The sequence below is a fragment of the Lissotriton vulgaris genome, unplaced genomic scaffold (assembly GCF_964263255.1).
Source record: "Lissotriton vulgaris unplaced genomic scaffold, aLisVul1.2 SCAFFOLD_288, whole genome shotgun sequence".
In the NCBI taxonomy this organism is placed as follows: Eukaryota; Metazoa; Chordata; class Amphibia; order Caudata; family Salamandridae; genus Lissotriton; species Lissotriton vulgaris.
In genome coordinates, this window is record NW_028246500.1 from 1277180 (window position 1) to 1298075 (window position 20896).

Here is a 20896-nt window from a genome sequence, read left to right on the forward strand (position 1 = left end):
CTACAGGGGGGCCTCCCCTACAATGGGCACAAATAAGCCCACCAATTTACTTTCATGAGACAACACTCAGGTCCAATACCGGAGTTGCAGATTTTATTTTCAAAGGCACAGCAGCACCTCAGGCTTCCTCAATCCTTACGCGTTTCAGCATTAACCTTGGTCACAGGTGGGAAATATATATTACCTACTGGTGGTTGCCTGTAGGTAGTTATATTTAGGACCAAGTTACCAGAGGAAGACATTTTTTTGTTTTGCTTATAACTTTGGAGTTGTTTGATGAATCTTCATGAATTTTACAAACCAATTCTTTGTTCATATCAGCCCCTATGTTAAAAGTTTGGGGGTCATTTGTCAAGGGGGGGAAGAGAATAAAGGGGATCTCAAAACGTGTTTTCTCCATGTTAATTTCCATAGGAAACTTTAGACAAGGCGACAGGTCGAACGGGTGAACGGAATTACCCCAAATTTGGCTGGGAGAAGGGTCTTGGTCTAGAAAGGACGCTTATTTTATTTGGTGTAAATCCATTCAGTAGTTTTTGAGAAATATCGAAATTTATAGATATCCATATTTGGGAATTCTGCCATCTGATTGGCTGAGGCGTTACAAGCATGAGCTTGCTGCTTATTGGCTGCGAGTGGTTGCAACTACGGAGTGTTGGCAGCCATTTTGTGTTAACGTTGAAGCGAGTAAGGGGAAAAAAGGGGGAAAAACTAGGAAAGAGGAGGGTAGGAGCTCTGTGAGCTCTGTGGGGTGGTTAGAGTGTGCTATGGAGGGAGTGTGAAGGGAAGTATTTACCCCTACCGGTGTGAAAGTGCTGTTTTGCCCACATTGAGATGGTGGTGAGGTGAGGTGCCAGTACACTCTAGGATGAAAGCGTGCGCCTAAAGCGTGAGCTAAGTGCTGTAAACTGATGTGCTCTGGGCACTGTAGCATACTGACCGATGGCAAGTATTTACCCCTAACAGTGTGAAAGTGTTGATTTGCTCACAGTGTGATGGTGCTAAGGTGAGGTGCCGGTAAAATCGGGGATGAAAGCATGTGCCTAAATCGTGATCTGAGTGCTGTAAACTGATGTGATCCGGGCGCTGTAGCATACTGGCCGTTGTAGCATAGCTGTGCAAGTGGTGTTAGTATGCGTTTAGAGTATAGCAGGAGTGTGAAGCAAACTACTCACTGTTACCGGTCTGAAGACTCTGAGATGAAACCGTGAGCCTAAGCTGTGAGCTGATTGCTGTAAAGTAATGTACTGTGGGCACTGTAGGATACTGGCCGCTGTAGCATACCTGTGCAAGTAGTGTTAGTATGCAATCATACTATACAGGGAGTGGGAAGCCAACTACTCACCCCTACCGGTCTGAAGACTCAAATGCAGTGTTTTAGCAAGGAGGAATAAAGAAAAAATTGTGAAGAATATAATGCAGAATGTTGCAATGCCATAGAAGACAAATGATGAAATCAGGTGTGTCTAACAAAGTGGCTGTGTGTAATAAAGGGATGGAGTTTGAAAGTTATATAAAAAGTGTGTTTATTTAAGTGCCATAAATGGACCCACTGGTGCAAGAGCTAAGGCATGGAGCTGAGGCAAACTCCAACCGCTTCTGCTGTATTCAAACTAAAGATCCTGCATCAGTGAATTCTAAATTACATGTTACAGGTCCATGTGACATAAACAATAGCTATTAGACATGGATGAGTAAATTCTATAATGAAAATAAAGGTAGGATACGATTACCACACTGTGCCAACCAGTTCCTAAACAATGTCGTGTTTTTTATCTTGATCGCCAGCTTGTGAGCAGAGGCTGAGGATGAGTAAATTTGTGTGAAAGGGCTTCGTGGATAAAAGACAAGAACAGACATGGTTTCAAAATGGATGTCGTGTTTAGGCTAATTTAGCAATAAATAGCGTAGTTGTATATGCCATACATCACCGATCTCTGGTTAGAGTGGAGACGTAAGGGGCAATAATGAAAACAGAGTTCAAATGCCCGAGCATACTTAGAAAGTTAATATATGAAAGCAGTACAATTGAAGTGCAATCATTTTTTTGAAAGGAAATAGTAAAAAAAGATGGAAAAATTCAATAGAAGAATACAAGTCTTGGAGATTGCAGTGCGGAAGTTCTTTAGCGTCTTGAGATGCGTAATGTTCCAAGAGGTCATTGTTGCCATCTTGTGAGAGAAGCAAAGCGATCCAATTTATATCCTCGAAGGGACAGTAATGTTCCTCGAATGTTGGAGTGGCAATTTGAATTGGCAGGCAATATGCGATGTTGTGAAAGGTCGTATGTTGCAGGAGATCTTTCGCAGCTGCGTAGAAATCCCTTTCCGCCACAATACCTTTTTGCGTTGCATCCGCCATTTCTCAACTGCCCGAATAATCAAGTTCATGGTTTTCAAGATAATGCATTACCTGCTGGATATCGGGAGTGATTATTGGGATGTTGGCAAGGCATACATCCATTCGCCAATCGAATGGGCAAGTTTTGCAATAAAGAAATGGTTGCATGCAGATTGGAAAGGGGCGACCACTCGGTCCCCCCGAACGTATGGCAGAGTACCTCGATCCCCCCGGGAAGCCATTTTTGGGCGGGAGGCGCGTCTCGGCTGGTATGCCCGAAGCGGCGTAGCCGGGGCGCGCTCTTTCCCGCCCTAGAGTAGGCTGGCCTAGACACTGACGCGGCTGGCCACGCCCTCGGGGCAGGCAGGGGCGGGTTTACGCCCGCCCTGAAGACGGATAAAAAGGGACGCAAGACCGGAAGACATCCTCTTGTTCCTGTGCTCTGAAGCTGCACCTCCTCGCTGCACGTGAGCTCGAGACGGAACGAAGAGCCAATTTTGAGCGTTGTAATCGTTCTTTTTGTCTTACAGATACTCTGTCGGGGAAATGCCCAAGAAAGGCGGGAAGAGAATGACGACCGAACAGATGGTTCGGGTCCTCATGAAGGAGATGACTGAGCTGAAGAAGCGGGTAGCCGAGAGAGACGGGGAAGGGGGGCCGGAGCGTCCGTCGGCTGGAGCAGCTCCGGGAGGAAGAGCCAAGAGGCCAAGGAGGGGACCAGCTGGGGGAGACGCCCCGGTTCCCTGTATCCCGCTCGAAGCGCCAACCCCAGTACCAGTGGAGGGGGATCCGATTCCTGTGGTGGTCACCCCGGTGTCCAACGAGGATATGCCGCCCGAGCTGGCAGCACAACTTGCAGCGTGGTTGGGCGACAGTAGTGAGGGCGCCACGGCTGCCGAGGCCAAGGCGCTGATGAAGCAATTACGCGAGAAACGGGATGCAGCCAAGGCGTCCGCGCCGGTTGCAGTTGTTGACAAGCCGCAAGGGACGATTGCGACCGCAGATGCAGCGTCCGGTGCAGGTAAGCGGCCATTGCCGATTGCGAGGGATGAGTCTGCACCCTCTCGTAGAGAAAGGTTGGGTCAGCATGTGCCTTTGGCAATTAAGGAGAAGATTTGGGCGGGGGAGTACGTAAACATCTTCTCGTTGCTTGTTGATCATTATGAGGTGGAGCATGTTAAGGGTCAGAAAGATCTTATGCATCCGAGTGTTTGGCGCGCAAAAATGGCCGCCTTTAAAGTGAATGAGACTATCGGCAATTGGGGCAATGCATGGGTAATTTTTACCTCAATCTTGGGGGAACGTAGGCCCGAGTTGCTTTCCGAGTTGCCGACCTATCAGTCAAGAATCATGGGGTACTCGACATCGCACCAGGGTAACCATTGGTTCTGTTACGATAATCTTTTTAGAAAGGCAAAAGAGCATAATAAAAGCTTAACCTGGGATTGTTACGATTCTTTGACATGGGATAAAATGAAGGAGACAGGTATGTTGAAAATGCCATTGGTAGGAAGTAATGTTGGCGAATCCTCCCGCCATTATGGGGGGACGCCCTTTCGGTCAGGTACGAGTAGCGACGATTACTCGAGACCTGCCGGCAATACAGGAAAAAGGGGGTTCTGCTTCAATTTCAACAAAGGTAAATGTACCAGGCCCCAGGGATCGTGTAAATTTAAACATGAATGTAGTGGGTGCGGGTTGTCCCATCCTGAGTCCACGTGCAGAGCCAAAACGGGTGATAACGGGGGGAGAGGAGGCGCCAAACAGGTCTAACATAGTCCGAGGGGCGCCTTTACCTACCCCGATTGATACCTTGGCGATGATTCCCTGGCTCAGTGAATACCCGGATCGTACTTCTGCCGGGGTGCTGCGGAACGGATTTTCGAATGGTTTCCGCATCCCGGTAGGGGACTTTCAGGGCGTGGAGAAGTGTAAAAATCAACTTTCCGTCCTACAACATACGACCGTGGTTCAGGAAAAGATCCGGAAAGAGGTTACTCGAGGTCGGGTCGCCGGCCCATTTAGTGTACCCCCGGTACAGAATTTTGTTTGTTATCCTTTAGGGGTGGTCCCCAAGAAGGACCCGGGTGAGTTTCGACTGATTCATAATTTGTCAGCTCCACGTGGTCTTTCTGTAAACGATGCAATAGACCCAGAAGTGTGTTCGGTGCGGTACGCATCCTTCGATGAGGCCGTAGCCATTTTGAATCGCCTGGGGCCCGGGGCGCTGATGGCGAAGTCAGATATCGAGTCAGCGTTCCGGTTGCTCCCGGTACACCCGGACGATCAGCGTCTCCTAGGTTTTATGTTTCAGGGTTATTATTACATGGATAAGTGTATGCCGATGGGGTGCTCTATATCTTGTGCTTATTTCGAGAAATTCAGTAGTTTTCTACAATGGGTCTTCACAAAGAAGACGGGTTTCCAACATGTAATGCATTACCTTGATGATTTTCTGTTCCTTGGGGCAGCCGGGGATCTCGAATGTGGCCGGGCCTTGGCCGAATTTTGTGAATTAATGAAGCAGTTTGGTGTGCCATTGGCACCAGGTAAGACGGTGGGTCCTGCAACTTGCATCGAGTTTCTGGGGATCGAGTTAGACTCCAGAGAAGGTTGTTTTCGTTTGCCACCTGACAAAGTGTGGAAGTTCAGGGCAGCCCTGCAAATGTGTTTAAATGGATCTAAAGTTACGCTGCATCAGTTACAGCAGTTGGTGGGACAGTTGAATTTTGCCCTGAGAGTTATACCGATGGCCCGCCCCTTTTCTCGTTCAATTGCTCAAGCTATGGTCGGCCTAAAGGAGGGCCATCATCGCACGAGACTATCGGCTGAGGTCCGCCAGGACGTGCGTATTTGGTTAGCATTTCTGGCGGACTTTAATGGTCGAGTCATCTGGAACAAACCAGCCGTATCCTCTGAAGAGCTGGGGCTATGGACAGATTCTGCAGGTAGCATAGGTTTTGGTGCCGTCTTCGGCACAAAATGGTCGGCACAAAAGTGGCCGACATGGTGGCATGACAATGGTCTGACAAGTAATATTGCTTTCCTGGAACTTTTTCCCATTTTGGTGGCCCTGAGAACCTGGCCAGAAGGGTTCAAAGATCACTCTGTGATATTTTGGTCTGACAATATGACTGTGGTCGAGTGCATCAATAGTCAGGCAGCACGATGTAAACTGATTTTAAGACTGCTCAAAGAAATAGTTTTGCTGTGTATGCAACTGAATGTGCTGTTCAGAGCGAAACATGTCCCAGGGGTACTGAATCAGGCGGCTGATGCACTGTCTCGTTTTCGTATGCAGGCTTTCTCGGGTTTCCTTCCCTCAGCGGACCCAGAGCCGGCACCCTTCCCCGAAGCTCTCTGGTCTCTCGGTGCCCCGAACTTCGTCACCTCGTGGGAGAGAGTCTAGCACCACGGACGAGGAAAGCATATGAAGGGGCGTTTAGGTCCTATTTAGCCTTTTTGGGGACTGCTAGAGAGAGGCTTTGGGGCCACGAGGAATCGGTAGTGAATTTTCTGATGTCCTTACGTAGGGCTGGGAAATCAGTGGCTACGGCCCAGAGGCATCGTGCTGCTATTTCCTTTGTTGCCAGGGCTCATAGTATCCAGGACCCGACAGCGTCTTTCGTTGTCCAGAAAGCGCTGCGTGGGTGGCAACGCCTTGAGGGTCGCAGAGTAGATGAGAGGCGCCCGATAGGTTTGGATAGGTTGGCCCAGTTGTTGGCTACACTCCCTGCCACATGTTCATCTCAGTTTGAGGCGGTGTTGTTCCGAGCCGCTTTTACGCTAGCATTTCACGGGGCGATGCGAGTAAGCGAACTGGTGGCAAGGAACAAACAGGATGTGGCGGGGGGTTTGTGCCAAGAACACGTTCAGATCAGAGGAGAGGCAATGACGGTCTCCTTTGTCAGGTCCATGACCGATCAAGACGGGATGGGTGACTGCATAATCATACGCAGGATTCCCGGGTCCTCCATGTGCCCGGTAAAGTGTTTAGAAGATTACCTAGCACGAAGGGTGGCATTATGGGGGGGGACCTTGTTGAGACACGCGGACGCCACCCCACTGACGAAGTTTCAGTTTCAGCGGGTGCTTGCGATGTCAATTGCCGCTGCGGGCTTGAACCCGGGCGAGTTTGGGACCCATTCCTTTCGGATAGGGGCTGCTACGGAAGCTACAGCCAGGGGTCTTAATGTTGAACAGGTGAAACGAGTGGGGCGTTGGTCCTCCAATTGTTATAAGAGGTATGTGCGGTTGCACATGTTGTAAAGCTGTAATGTCGTACTCACGCCTCTTGTTTTTGTTTGGTTTTCAGTTGCGCAAGCCTACGAGGCGGGGCGGACTATGCAGTCGACCCAACACCGGGCCAGCGGTCAGACATCACCGGCTGTGAAAAAGGAGGTGTGGGTCGTGGGCCACTCATACGTGAGGCGTGCCGCGGACGTATTCAAAGCAGGTGACATGATTCACGTAGCTGGGGAATACGGGTACAGGGTGTCCTTCTACGGAAGAGGCGGTCTCTGTATTGACCAGTTTCAAGCATATTTTGAGGATTTGTTAGGGCGGACGAGGTCACCGCCGTCTATAGTCATAGTGCATTTAGGAGGCAATGATTTGGTCACCACCGGTAGACGACTTCTCCTGGAGGCAATGCTTTCCACTGTAAGTTGGTTGGCGAGGAGAGTTCCGGGGTGCACAATTGCGTGGTCCCATATGATCCCACGAAAGGTGTGGCGGGGGGCTATTTCTATTCCTGCCTTGAATCAGTCTGTTAGAAAGCTTAATAACAAAGTGAGTAGGTTGTTCCGTTCCAGGACATTGCATGCTATTTCGCATGGCTGTATTAATGATGACAGTATGTATTCGGGGGATGGGGTGCATTTATCTCGGGTGGGGAATGAGTTACTCATAGGAGACTTCTTAGCATGGTTAAAAACGTTAAAGCATGACCTTTAGGTAGGAGCTTTGTGGGGGGTCCGGATAGCCGGTCAACTATCCGGACCTGTGGCGGTAAGGTCATGATCGGTGAGCAGTAATTGGAAGATCCCTATGAGTGGGCGTCACCCAACACGGATGGGAGCGCTCGGGAGAGGTGGCCTTTGGCCCCTCAACGGGGAGGCGGTCCTGTCTAAGGAGAGGCCGCCGGAAGGAAAGGAAAGGCGATCAAGGCCCCTTCCTGTGTAGGAGGGGTTACAGCCCCCTCCTGGGGAATTTCCCGGGGCCAGTGACGTCTGCGACGGCAGATGTGGTAAGTTGTGTGGGGTTTGGGGGGAGGTCTACGCTACCTTCTAGATACTCACACGAGTCCTCGAACGACCTTTAAGTGGCGTCGAGTTTATTGTGGCCCCCGTCAAGTCAAGGGAAATTGGTAGTTGCACTTGGGGTACGCCTCAGTGCTGTCGCCCCTCCCAAGTGGGGGGGGTATTTCTGGTTAGGGATCTTGACACCGGTTACGACCTTGCCGTTGGCCCTTAAACGTTAGGATGTACAATTTCATTATTTCAAGAAAATGTTTTGTAGGTTGTTAGTTCGGCTAGGAGAACCTCTGTATTAGAGAATCTGTTAAGGTTAGCCAAACATCGCAATGTGGTTATGAAATTGTACATTAATATGAAACTGTTTAACGTTTAATTTTTTGTTTTAATAAATACGGCCGGGGAGGGTCACTCCCTCCCTCTTCCAAAAACTTCAAGAACTGTTTCCGGTTTCCCTCCTTTGGGGATTGTGTTGAGAGGGGGTGGCGGGTATCTCAGCCATATGGAAAGGGGCGACCACTCGGTCCCCCCGAACGTATGGCAGAGTACCTCGATCCCCCCGGGAAGCCATTTTTGGGCGGGAGGCGCGTCTCGGCTGGTATGCCCGAAGCGGCGTAGCCGGGGCGCGCTCTTTCCCGCCCTAGAGTAGGCTGGCCTAGACACTGACGCGGCTGGCCACGCCCTCGGGGCAGGCAGGGGCGGGTTTACGCCCGCCCTGAAGACGGATAAAAAGGGACGCAAGACCGGAAGACATCCTCTTGTTCCTGTGCTCTGAAGCTGCACCTCCTCGCTGCACGTGAGCTCGAGACGGAACGAAGAGCCAATTTTGACCCACCCACCAGCCCCTGAGGACAGCCAGTTGTTTTAAAATAGATCGATAATTCTATTTTCGTTTACAGGTTGTGGTATCAGCATGTTGATATTGAGTGTGTAATAAAGTTGGTCGATTTTATGTATGTTTTGTGATTAAAGATATTCGGATTTTAGTGTCCGTTTATAAGCATGCTTATTCTGGTCATAGTGGCCAATGTATTGTTGGTTTAGTTAGCACTGTCGTATTTATTTTGGTCGGGCGGTAAGGTCATGATCGGTGAGCAGTAATTGGAAGATCCCTATGAGTGGGCGTCACCCAACACGGATGGGAGCGCTCGGGAGAGGTGGCCTTTGGCCCCTCAACGGGGAGGCGGTCCTGTCTAAGGAGAGGCCGCCGGAAGGAAAGGAAAGGCGGTCAAGGCCCCTTCCTGTGTAGGAGGGGTTACAGCCCCCTCCTGGGGAATTTCCCGGGGCCAGTGACGTCTGCGACGGCAGATGTGGTAAGTTGTGTGGGGTTTGGGGGGAGGTCTACGCTACCTTCTAGATACTCACACGAGTCCTCGAACGACCTTTAAGTGGCGTCGAGTTTATTGGGGCCCCCGTCAAGTCAAGGGAAATTGGTAGTTGCACTTGGGGTACGCCTCAGTGCTGTCGCCCCTCCCAAGTGGGGGGGGGTATTTCTGGTTAGGGATCTTGACACCGGTTACGACCTTGCCGTTGGCCCTTAAACGTTAGGATGTACAATTTCATTATTTCAAGAAAATGTTTTGTAGGTTGTTAGTTCGGCTAGGAGAACCTCTGTATTAGAGAATCTGTTAAGGTTAGCCAAACATCGCAATGTGGTTATGAAATTGTACATTAATATGAAACTGTTTAACGTTTAATTTTTTGTTTTAATAAATACGGCCGGGGAGGGTCACTCCCTCCCTCTTCCAAAAACTTCAAGAACTGTTTCCGGTTTCCCTCCTTTGGGGATTGTGTTGAGAGGGGGTGGCGGGTATCTCAGCCATATGCGTATGTGTAAATAAATGTCATGTTGTAGCTGGCTCTGATAATAGATAGAGGCAGGCAGCCGAAAAGTAGTTCAATTTTTTCACAGTATTGATGTAGCTTCGCATAGAGGCGTATTCTGTTGGACATGCTTGTTACCACAGGGAGTGATGCCGTGTTTTACAAGCAAAAATAGTAGTAGGATGGCCGCACAGAGAGCCAAAATTATAGGCACTGTTCCTCTTATTCCAGAGATGATTGAATGAACGATGTCTGGTATTATACCAAAAACAGTTTGAAAGCCTCTGAGAAGGTCGGAGGAGACAGTGTTAAAAAAGTGTGCCAGACCTTGAATGTGAGATGTGTTGAAAATTGTGGAGCAATTCACAAAGTGTAACTCAAGGTTCGAATTTATATGGGACTGTATTTTACTTGACGTTCGTGCTATCTGCAGTCGATAAATTTCTTTTGCAGAAGTGAGGGACACTTTTGTTCTGAACAAAAACACTTTAGTTTTGGTTACTTTAATGAAAACTGTTTTCAAAGTGGGGATTGAAGGTCAAGTTGAAGTTTGGGAGTTACTTTGTGTGGGTGGGAATAGACATTGCCACAGGAATTTACTCGGTTTGAAACAGTAAGGACATACGGTATGCCAGCTCACATTCCGTAGGAGTGCATGTTATTGAGAAGCAGATAACTGCTGTTATAAAGCTGTGTGATTGTTGGTCTGATTGTGGGAGTTGGTGTGCTTTTAAGAAAGGACACATAATTGGGGGCTGTACACTTAGAAGTGTTGTGCAGTTGGACATTCTTGCATAGTAATGAATGACTGCCATTGCGGTTGCACTTTTCACCTGTGAGAAAAACTTCTGTATGCTCTTTAAGACAGCGATATGTAAATGGGAGAAACCACTGCTCGTGAATAGTTCAAGTTCAAGTTCAATTCAAGTTCAATTTATTTATGATTTTGGAACTCAAAAGAGATCCACATAAAAAGAAGGCACAAAAGATAAAACATACATTTTCGGACAGTAAAATAAGGTTTACAAATACACAAAATCTTGTAAATCATCAGATAAAATCACCAATGATAATTATAACATCCATATGAAGTTTTAATACATATCTAAAAAACATTTTTAAAAGTTAAAAATCCTGTGACAAAACATTTCATTAGGTGGATTGTAAATGGCGTCTATAAATGAGGTGGCAGACAAAATGGATAGTTGTAGGCAGATTGGCCTCATCCACTTACGTCGATATAATAAAAGAGCCGGAAAAATTAAGAGCACATGGGTAACATCTAGGATAAAATTATTACACAAATTACAAACTGGGGAGGAACCGTACCATTTGAACAATATATTATTCAGTGGAAGAGAATCCTGCCTCAATAAAAGCCAAAAAGGGCGAACTCCATGGGGGAGGTTCCAAGTAATGTAAGATTGTACCTTATTTATCAGACAGTAGTCAATAGCTGGGTGAATGCCTCTCTTTAAAATACGGGCTTCCCTGTCCATAGTAAAACTTAATTTCCAGGTGGCCTGTTTCAAAATGGCCTTTAGCTGATATGATGATAAAGTAAAAAGTACAAATTCATCCAATTGAAGCAAGTCGACCGCTGTTCTAAATTTTTGTACAATTAATGATTGCTCATTTAAGGTTCCTAATAATACTTTCTGAATAAAAAATCTTAATAGACCAGGTTCACCCTTTACAAGGCTTGTAACCCATTGCACTATCCCTGCAAGACCCTGTACCCAACTACTGCGCAGACCAAATTCCAACCTAAGAGCGGCAACAGAACAAGCAGAGTTAACTGAGGCTAGGTTCCGCAAGATTTTACCTTCTGTTATATTTAGAAACCCACATTTTCCTAAGTCGAGTAGTTCAGTACCATACAACAGGGAAGCTGGGATTTTAGCACGGAAAACCTCTAGTAGGAGTGCAAAGTGTCTTCTGCCTGTGGATCTGTAGAGGGAGATTAAGCTTTTACCTTGTGCCATTGCCTTCCGAATATTGTTTACTATATGAGCCTTTTCACTTGAATTTCCGCACAGTTTTTTTCCTAGGAAGACATATGATTTTACCACTTCCAATTTTTGTCCACCTTCAGACCAAGCATAATTACCATACTTCAACTTTTTCCTTCCCTGCATGCACATTACTTTACTTTTAGACACATTTATCTTTAAGTGATGGGCCTCTGCATATTCATGTAATACCTGCAGATGACTATTTAATCCCCTTGGTGTTAAATCCAGTATTATTATGTCGTCGGCATAAAGCAAACAGACAATCGATTTCCCCCCCAATAATGGGGCGATACCTTCACTTAAAGACGGGGCATAGGGGAGGTCAGATATATATAAGGAGAATAATATAGGGGCCAATAAACACCCTTGTTTTAGGCCGTTTGTTGTAGGAATAACTTGGGATAGACCTCTTCCCCTCCCATCAAGACTCTACACCAAGTGTCAGTATGGAGAGCTTGAACTAACTCCAGAAGGATAGCGGGCATGCCGAAGTCCGATAGTTTTCTCCACAGCAAAGGACGATCTACTTTATCGAATGCCGTGGAGAAGTTTATGAAAGCTGCGTACACTTTTCCTCCTCGGACTTTACCATATTTTTCAGTTATTACTTGCAATGCCATTAGGTTATCCATGGTTCCATGCTTTCCCCTAAATCCGGTCTACTCAAAGGGTCAAATTTCACCCAAGTCCACCCAGTCATTGATTCGCATCAAGAGGCATTTGGCGAAGACTTTACCCACGGCATCTAGAAATGCAATTTGTCGGTAGTCATGTGGAGCGTCGCGGTCTCCCTTCTTGAAGAGGGGGACTAATATACTGCCTTTCGAAGACGGGAGAACCATTTTATTTACAAATCAGAATCTAAAAAACGGAAATAGGATTTTACTCCACATTGCACTATTTTGTTTCAAGACTGAAATTGGGAGCTCATCAGGGCCCAGCGCCCCAGAGGAGCACAAACCCTTGATGGCCAATTCTATATCTTTTTCGGAAGGCGATCCATATGGTGAGAGGTCTTCATTTGTTCCACTACAATCAATTACAGTTCCGTTACTTGCATAAAGGTTCTGGATATAGCCAACCCATATATGCTCCTCGATAGCAACTAGGAGTTGTCTTGATCTAACTCCACAACCCTCCCCGATGAGAGACCAGAATGTTCTTATTTGACCTTTCAATGCAGCTTCCCTCAATTTGATCAATATACTATCCTCCCTCTCTTTTCTCATCTTAACCTTCACCCTAGTCCTCCTTCTCTTTACTAGTGACTGCTCGTGAATAAACGTGCTACCTTGTATAATCACGTACAACATGACAAACAACATGTACACCTAGCAGACACAATGACACTACGTACTGTGGGAACCGTGGCTTGCCATGCACACAAACCAAACATGGCATGGCACCTCTGTTACACAATGCACAATGCGGGGAGAGATGGAAACAAAGTATGTGCGAAGGTTGCAAGTACTTCTCGATTATAAAAATATACAATACAAAGTGTTGAGGGGATGTGCTGGACAGACTTTAGTATGCAGAGCACAGACATGCACATGTCAACATATACTGAGGGTCTTTTGAGTGAGGTAGACAGTGGACGCAACCATGATAATACAGTCAGTAGGGAAGATTACGGAAATGTAGCGCATACTTGTCCCTTCTCCCTCGCCCCAAATCTTTAGTGTAATGGGCTGTCTCGGCGTACGCAAGGCCTTCATAGGGGTATGAATAAAAGGCACGTTTCTCTGGGTGTGGTTCTCTTCCCGATGGCAACGTGTCTGCCAGGTCAGCACAGCTTACACCACCACGAGGTTGACCCTGTGAGTGAAGGTGGCTGTGTGAAAGATGCTCTCAGCGTGCTGATACCAAGAAATCGTCATGGCCGCTGCAACGCATTTTTGCCGCACAGTTCACCTTTCGACACCGCTGTATGTGAAAGAGGGCTCACCACGTGCCAGTCGGAGCTCCTGGGCTGAGGTAGAGCCTACAGCGTGGAGTACACTGTATACTACTAACACAGTAGTTGAACAGGTACCAACAGTGGAACAGTGTTTTGATCCGACAATGGACAATGTTGGAACTGAATCTGAGAGTGGAGATAAAGGTACATTCTTCGACCAGGTGCAACCTACTCTAGGTCCTAACAGTGGAACAGTGTCTTGATCCCACAAAGGACGGTATCCGATATTACCTGCTGCTTGCTATTCACAGAACTCTCTCCGTTGAGGTGCATCACACTCCGTGCTTCCGTAGTTAACTGCTGCACATGATTATTGCATTTGCTTGACTGTAGTCACTGGACTGCACCGCGGTACAGCAGGTCCGGACAGTGAAACGGGGTCTTGATTCTATGATTGAGGATATCAGAAGTTAAAGTCTGTGATGTTTTCTGTGTACCCCCTCCGAGCAGGTGCAACCAACTCTAGGTCCCAACAGTGGGACGGTGTATTGATCCCACAATCGACGATGTTAGAACTGCATCTGAGAGTGGACATGAAGGTACTCCCTTCGACCAGGTGCAACCTACTCTAGGTCCCAACAGTGGAACAGTGTCTTGATCCCACAATGGACGATGTCCGATATTACCTGCTGCTTGGTTTTTAAAGAACTCCCACCGTTGAGGTGCATCAGACTCTGTGCTTGCGTAGCTAATTGTTGCACCTGATTATTGTGCTTGGTTGACACTAGTCGGTGGAGTACACCGTGGTACAGCAGGTCCCAACCGTGAAACAGAGTCTTGATTCTATGATTGAGGATGTCAGAAGTCTGTGATGATTTCTGTGTACCTCCTGCAATCAAGTGCCACCAACTCTTTGCTTCCGAATCCAACTGCACGTGGCTGTGAGGCGTTAATGACCACTGCCCCTGGCCTACACTGCAGTCAGCAGGGCTCACAATTCAGATCAAGTGGTGTTTGTTTAATAACAGAATCCAGTAGGCAACTACCTACAATGTCTATTGAAATATACAAAATATCCTTTTAGTATACTTGCTTGAAGAACTTTCTTTAGATGAGTTATAGGTCTACTACAATGGTGAAATTCATCTTGCAAGTTCCAAGGAACACTGAATAGTCTACACTGTGGACAGCAGAAATCGCAATTCAAATTGATTTGATTTATTTATTGTAGAGTTTTCTGTAATTGTTGTTGTATTTTGTGAAGAGGAAGTGAGAAAAAGTATTCACGGATGTCTGTGTGACTAATGCCTTCAATTTACAGTGCAGACAGCAGTGTTCGCATTTCAGATCGAGTCGGTATTGTAGATGACGCAGTCCTGTAGGAAAAGACATTGCTTCAGTGCCCTCTGTTTACGCATACGCATCATTGCAGTCTCCGCACACACTTTTTGTTGCTTCGCTTATGACAAACTGGGCAGCTCAAGTCCACGTTACATAGCTGTGGGTCCTTGCTGACTGCTCTCTCTGGCTACACTGCAGACAGCAGTGTTCACAATTGAGATCAAGACGCTGTTGCAGATGATGCAGTGTTGATGGCAACAGACATTGCTCAAAGTACGGCCCACCCGCAGCACGCATCATCGCTGGCTGTGCACATGCTGAATGCTTTTGATATGGCTATCTGAGTGCACTACAACTGCTGGACCTTTATGATACACTCTTTTTATGTATTATTTGAGATCTATTGCCTTTGTCTCATTATAGCACAAGTTATTTTTCTTTTACAATATAATTTTTTCTGTGTTATTTTACATCTACTGTCCCTACCTTACTGCAGCACAAACTATTGACTCTTTTATTATTGAATCTCTGTGTGTGATCCAATGATTACTGTTGTAGTTGTTGCTAGCAGCAACCATTCCCTGAGGGCTGGTTTACACTCACCCCACACGCATCCAGCACAGACGTCACAGGATATGTGACCCTGGCAATAAAAAGGTGTTGAGCACACGTGCCCGTACCCACATGCCCTATCTATCTGTGTCCGTGTGTTCATTATCTATGCATGATACTGCCCCGGAGCTGCACTACATTACATTGTGCTGTGGACAGCGTGTGCAACCATGCTACCTCTGTCAGTGGGGAAACCTTCGGTTATGTAACTTTTAGGTGTGTGCCTATCACAGGTGGAAGGCTACTTTACAGACCATGAATATTGATGAAGAGGATGGTTGCATGTTGTGTGTAGTCTAAGATATGTGTACATAGCAAAAACTTTTCAAAAAAGCTCTCTAAGCAGAAGAGGTGTGTCTCATCAAATGCTGTAGAGAGAATGACTAAAATGGGTGGCGTTTTCCAACTGGTACAATGGAAAATGTTATGAACCAATCAAATGCTTTTTTTTAAGGTCAGATGGCAATCGTGCACCCAGCGCGCAAGGAGACCGCACCCGATGCGATTTTGAGAAAATATATTTACTATAATATAAGTTTATTACCGTTAGAAATTTACAAATGTTTAAAATATTTTAGATTAACGCTAGCTCTCATATACAGTTTAAAGTTATTTAGATATAGTTTTGAGACATAAAAAAATGAGGGAATGGCGTACCCGGCACAACACCATACGTCTATGACGTCCCACAGGGCCTGGCAGCGTGCACTCGTCGCAGACGCAAAGCGCAGCGAGCGTCACCCCATACTTACATGACGTAACGCGCAGCTTGATATTGCGTACCCATCGCATACCAAAGTAGTAGTTGGTGCGACCTTATATGTATATGTTCTTACGCGGGATGCGATGCCAAGAGATCCCGTCGTATACGAAATGTGCGTCATTTCAATATGGCGGATAGGATTCGTGTGCTGATGGAGGTTGATACACTACCGGTAAATAAAAATAATATGACTATTTCTTTGAAGATATAAAAGATTACATGATTTTTAAAGTAAAAAATAAGGATAGCAGAGTTCCAAAATAATATTAAAAAATTAGAAAAAATATAGGTTTTATAAATATTAAAATATGAAATTAATATTCAAAAAACCTTTGAAATTCACTGAAAAAGCCATAGGTTTTACAGACGTTATAGTTAGGAATTAGCATTTAAATTCACTGAAAAAACCATACGTTTCAGAGTCGTTATAGTTAGTTGGACATTTCACTCATAGAAAACCATTGAATTTCCCCTGTCATAGATAGTTGAGCTAACTATAACTTGTGCCCCTGCAATGCACTGCTGATGACATCACATATTACATCATTATTGACATGGTCAGTGACATCACTATTAGGGTCCTCACTCACAGGTACCACCCGTGACTTACTTCATCATCAGACCCTCACGTATGCCCTGACGGTGCACAAATGGGCTCAGCGCGTTCGTAAGCGGAACTCTTATAAGTATTGAGTGCAGGGAGGGGGAATAAACTTAAAATGACCTCTAGATCCTCTAATATCACATTTTATTCTCTAGGGCCAAGGGCAAGATTAAAAAAACAGATTAAATGTTGTTTGGCAATATTGCTCCAGGACATCTATAAGGTTGACATGTTTCAGCTGTGTATATGCAATGACGAAAAGAGGGTTGAGGGAAAAGCAGTCCGCACTTGTCAATAATATCCGGGAAGTGAGTACTGGTGATGGAAACCAAGGAGTACATCCCTCTCTACTTCATATTTTGGAAACAGTTCCAAGCCAGCATAGAACACAAAGTGGTTCCGCACATAATAGTAAAGTTTGTAGGATTCAATTGGAAAGTCGTCTTTATGTATTTGTTGAAAAATTTCCAAGGCAATGTAGTATCTTTTTGTTCAAAGAAGTTCTTTATTAATCTTTCTTTCACGTAAAGACAAATCAGGCAGTTAAAATCCAGTAGCCTGCGTGTTTTGTCCCAAAGGGTCTTCTTCAGGGCTCAAAATTGTAAGACTAAATATCCAATCCCAAGTTTTGTTTTTGACACAACTTAAATACTGGGCTTACACACGTTATACAGTGCGTTTATCAATTTCACTTTACCAAATTTACAGGCCAACCGTGATGGAGGGAAGGCCGGCTGCAAGACTCACACAGGTCCCGCTGAAAAAGTACCTTGGATGGTGCAAGCGTCAACGTCGAACACTCAATGCTTTTGTTCCAATCCGTGCAGGCGATGATGGCTTTGTTGAGAACCCCTTTATGATGCAGACTCTGCATCGTCATTGAACCACAATGTCCAGCATCATTGAGCAGCGTTGTTGATGCAATCTTATCAATCAGCTCCTGCATTGATGTCGAAGGGTAATGCGTAGGTTCCGATCTGCGCAAAGTCATAACTGCGTCAATTTTGATAGTTCTGTACAGCAAAAGTCACCTTCAAGGATTGGATTAGCACCACTTGACAGGACAGGACTCACAGATGACAGAGTCTTATGGACAACAAAAAGATACAGCAAAAAGAGGAAGTAAGCAGGCAGCAAGTTTGGGGGAAGATCACCTTAAGGATGACAGGTCTAACAGCGGTATCGAATTGTATACCTTTTCACCTCATTTCTGTCTCAAGGTATCTTTTTTAACACAACTAATAACCCACTATGTGCCTTGGAACAGTTCTCATCAAACCACCTAAAAAGTGGTGGGGATAGAAGTACACACTTCTTAGTAAGGGTGGATTTGATATGTCCAGAAAATGATTTGAAATCAAAAGGATGGATTCATCAGGGGCATCCTCATCCCAACATGTCTGCAATTCCGAATGAGAGGTAGACAACATCTCCAAGTTGAACTCCTCAGGTGTCATCTTTGCCCATTTTAATCTGCGCCCCGGTCTTTAAGTAAAGCAGGTTCCTTAAAAAACAACCAGAGCCGAGAGGTTTCATACCCCACTGAAAAACGGCAAAGAGAGGATTGTGGTCATTTTGAATATACCTCTCCACAGAGAATTTCATCATAGAGTAAAATAAACCAGCTGAGACAAAAATATAAGTGCTAACGGTCCTTGCCCTACCTCCTTTACAAATAGGCACTCTGTCTGGCCAGTTAGGAACTTTCTTGTTAAGTAGGTTAACCTTATTATAATCTAGCACCAATTTATTTAAAAGATTTCCCTGCTTGGTGTGTTTATGGTGAACTTCTTCTTCAGTTGCACAGTCACTTTAAGACAAATAATGAAAATGAAAATCAGCCTGGGGTGCAAATTAAAATCACCTATTAACATCAGTGCACTATACAGAGAGTGGCGAGTAGAGAACAAATCGCTTAAAAACTTGCAAAGATCCATAAGCACCTTATTTACCTCCCTCTCATGTATGGCATTATACATATTAATGGACAAGATCCTGAGTTTGTTTTCCAAGGACCAAAGGACATCAAGTATAAAAGGAGAATTAGTTGCGTTAACTTCCATTTTGCAGTCCAGTTCCAATTTTATAAATGTTATTTAACTCCCCCTCTTGCTTTCTCCTGAGATGAGGGATTCTCTTTGGGGATAAAGGAGGCGTAACCATGTAAATAAATATGCCTCTCCATATCCCACGTCTCCTGAAGGCTAATAATGTCAAAGGAGTTAATCATCTTAATCCATTCTAAATCCTCAACATTCCCATCCACGCCGTAATATTCCAATTTAGCACTTTAAAATCTCCTAGTAATGACTCTTTTGTTTACTGAGTTTATAGCTTTTGTGTTCAGTCAATCTTGATCATTGAGACGGTATGCAGACAAAATATTGATTTTTAAATATCGATATACAATAATATCGATGTTTAAATATCGAAGGTAAAGAATTTCGAAGGTAAGTAATATCGATTTTTGTAAATATCTATTTTAGTTTTATCAATGTTACTAATATTGATTTCAGTAATATCGATGTTACTAATATCGATTTTTATGTATATTATTGGGTATTTAATATATATATATTTTTTTTAATGTAATTTTAGTAAATTTTGTATTTTAGTACCGTAGCGGGTTGTGGGTATATAGAGGAATAGGGTAGGAAGTAATTTAATTATATTAAAATATTTTTTTATTTTTAGGAATTATAAATTAATTTTAATTCATTGGGAATTGAATTGTATTAATTGGTAATTCATTTTAATTAATTGATTAATTGATAATTATGTTCTGTAGTGGGTTATTGTTTTATAGGGGAATAGGGTGGGAAGTAATTTGTATGTAATTAAGTAGTAATTTATTTTCATTAATTGTTTTGTTCATTATATTATTGCTAATTAATTATTATTTGGTAATTAATTTTTATTAAATGGTATTTAATATAAATGTATTGTTACTTAATTAGGTATTTAATATGTTTTTTGTTTTTTTTAAATGTAATTTTAGTAAATTTTGTATTTTAGTACCATAGCGGGTTGTGTGCTTATAGGGGAATAGGGTGGGAAGTAATTTAATTATATTAAATAGATTTTTAATTTTTAGGAATTATAAATTAATTTTACTTAATTGGTGATTAAATTTTAATAATTGTGGTAATTAATTTTAATTCATTGATTAATTGATAATTATGTTCTGTAGTGGGTTATTGTTTTATAGTGGAATAGGGTGGGAAGTAATTTAAATGTAATTCAGTAATAAAATATTTTCCTTAAATGTTTTGTTAATTATATTATTGTTAATTAATTATTAATTGGTGATTCATTTTCAATTGGTATTTAATATTAATTGATTATTACTTTATTATTTGGTAATCATGTTTTTAATAATTATGTATTGGTATTTATAAATAGTTTACATTTATTTAATAATTATTTTTAATCTGTTTTTAAATATTAATTTATTTATACGTTTGTTATATTTTAACTTCTACGCTATCCAACACTTTCCCTACTGTTGCACTCCCTGGAGTGGGTACAGTAATTTTTACCCATACGCTATCCAACGCTTTCCCTACTGTTGCACACTCTGGAGTGGAAATAGTAATTTTTACCCCTACACAAATCATCACTTTCCTTACTGATGCACACTCTGGAGTGGGAATAGTAATTTTTACCCCTACGCTATCCAACGCTTTCCCTACTTTTGCACTCTGTGGGGTTGGAATAGTAATGTTTACCCCTAAGCTATCCAACGCTTTCCCTACTGTTGCACTCTCTGGAGTGGGAATAGTAATTTGTACCACTACGCTATCCAATGCTTTCCCTACTTTTGCACTCTCTGGAGTTGGAATAGTAATTCTTAGCCCTACGCTATCCAACACTTTCCCTACTGTTGCACACTCTGGAGTGGGAATAGTAATTTTTACCGCTACGCTATCCAACGCTTTCCCTACTTTTGCACTCTCTGGGGTTGGAATAGTAATTTTTAGCCCTACCTATGCTATCCAACGCTTTCCCTACTGTTGCACACTCTGGAGTGGGAATAGTCATTTTTACCCCTACTCTATCCAACGCTTTCCCTACTTTTGCACTCTCTGGAGTGGGAATAGTATTTTTTATTCTTACGCTATCCAACATACTCCTTACTTTTTTTAATTTGTTTTAAATTTTTATTTAACTTTTATTTATATTATTATTTTATGTTTTTTTATGTATTTATAATTGTTAATATTTGTAATTGTTTCTGTTATT